This window comes from Etheostoma spectabile, chromosome 16 (assembly GCF_008692095.1).
Source record: "Etheostoma spectabile isolate EspeVRDwgs_2016 chromosome 16, UIUC_Espe_1.0, whole genome shotgun sequence".
Lineage (NCBI taxonomy): Eukaryota > Metazoa > Chordata > Actinopteri > Perciformes > Percidae > Etheostoma > Etheostoma spectabile.
The window spans coordinates 10,905,172-10,907,623 of NC_045748.1; positions in this window are offsets into that span (position 1 = coordinate 10,905,172).

The following is a 2,452-nucleotide window of genomic DNA, read 5'->3' on the forward strand; positions in this document are numbered from 1 at the left end:
CGGCCATCCGGATAGAGTGAATTTGTGTGGTTGGATGAGAAGTATAAACCCATACCATTCCAACACCGTATTGTTTTGTACGCGATCCATCGCACCTGCACGTGACACGAATCACGTCACACTCCAGCAAGGAATAGCAGACGTATGTAGCCTACTACAAAAGAGTATATGGCAGAAGCTCAAGAGAATTTGAGCAAAATGTCCAACCAAGCACCAGAGAGGAGACTGGCCCATCCTTCTACATCCTTGGCAGTACCTGGAAGAATTTGAAAATGGTTAAATGCAAAAACACCTCCTTTCAAATGCGCTGCAAGGTCTGCGCACCCGAGTACCACGAGCTTCCAAACTCTCAGTCTAGTTTGAAAAAAGCAAAGATATTATTTTTGAAAACAGTACTTTACTTGGTTAAAGCTGAGTTTCTTTTTAAACCCAGTGTCTATACTTCTACCTGAGTGATGAATGTTAATACTTGACGCTTCTGAAGAAAACAGCCCTCCTGGGTGCAAACAGTGATGAATGAACTACCCAACATTATGAAAATACGCATCAGCTACCACAGCCGTAAGTTAAAATGCCACTGCATGTTGAATCAGTACTGATAATCAAGAGTAATGTAACAGACACAGAGCTCATTTTTCAGCCAAATGAGTTGCTCAAAGCTGATTAAGACTATCAGCTCCACTCAACTCTCTCTGGATTTCTCAGTATGACTATGTTCAGAAGATTGTGTCGCCTGGCTACAGGCGAGAAGAATTACCTTTTCTAAAGAGTCCCTTATATTTGTTTTTTAATCCTGTGGCTACTAGCAACCGTGTGGAGGAGGGGTGGGGGTAGTGCACGTCATGAAAGGCTATATCATGTGGATGCATCAGTTTTTTTTTCATTACTTAGAATTCCTCATGGGGGAGACGAAAACTAGCATTATAGTTTAAGTTTAAGTAGCCTTTGACTTACTTTATAGAGTACATTCATTGTGGTAGTGTCACTCCGGCACGGCGTCATGGGTGGGCCTGACGGGCCTAGGCCCACCCACTTTTCAACAGGCCCACCCACAAATTTTCATAAAAAAAAAAGACATAATAGGCTATATTTAATTATAAAGAATATAAAAAGTGTCAATTTCTCCTAATTGTGCAAATTAGTCTAAACTTAAAGGTTTTGAACTTAATTTAAAAAAAAAGTTGTTTGTCTATTAAGTGACAGTGATCTGCGCAACATTTCCAACGCGCTAGACTGCCAGCTTAGTGAACTGAACACTCGATTCCACAGTGACACCTATGGCCTCATGGCATCTGCAGCAGTCCTGATGTCTCCTAGCCTTCATACAAATGACACCAGCTGGTCAATGAGGACGTTTTCCCAAATATCCATGCTTTCCTAAAAGCTCTGATAACACTGCCGATGACTTCCTGTACAGTTGAACGCGTCTTTTCCAGTGTCAATCGGATTAAAACACCAAACAGGAGCACCATGATTACGTCTCGCCTTATGTCTATGTGTCTGTTGACATACGAGAGCTTACAGTAACTCTTGACTTCGATGATATCATCTACATTTTAAAGAGCAAACCCCGCCGAGTACTGCTGTAATTTGTGTCAGTGTGTGTGTGTGTGCGAGGCGACCTAAAAACATGCGATGAATCCGTAGGCTACATGTTGAAAGTTAGTAACATAGCAGAGGGAAAAAGAGGGAATGAGTTGTTCCATGTTCGCTTCTTCTAGGCCTTTTTAGGAGTTTAATTGTGTACCACGAGGGGGTGAGAGTATGTGAGGCTACTCTGTCTGTATTGAGATATATTAAAATAATCGATTCATAACCCGTAAAATCGACAGGCGATTTTATTTCTATATCAGCTTGTTACTGTTCTTTCCCTCCTGGGTCCTGTATCGCGCGTGTCTGTTGTTAATGTGATTTATTTCCTTTTGTTAAATATGGTTATAACATGAATCACACTAAAGTAACAGTTTGTCTCTTTCGGAAATAACTTGAGTTTTACACGACAGATGACGTCAATGAACCAGTTCTGTGCCCGAGTTATGAATGAAAACTGTCGGGAGGTGTTGTTGATCTGTAGTGTTGAAAACATAAAAACAATTAAACAGAATTGTGAAATATTCGGCCTCCTGTTATACGAGCAGAACTAAATTATGTTTTGGGGAAATATTAAATGCCTGACCACTGTTCCAGTCTTAGGTCTATGGAGCTTTGCGTAATAGCGCAGCCAGGTATGGTGCGTAATGGAGATTCCAAAGCGCTCCTCTCTGGGCAGAACCAAGGAGAGCGGTCGCGGATGGGGTCGACCTATACAACCAAACGTTTGTACAATGTTTTTTTACAACATATTTAAAGAGCATCAAGCTATTGAAATTCTATTAGTTAGCACATATAATATAACAGTTAGTAGTTATTTGTATTAGGTTTAAACAGTGATTTGATATCAGTTTTAATTTAA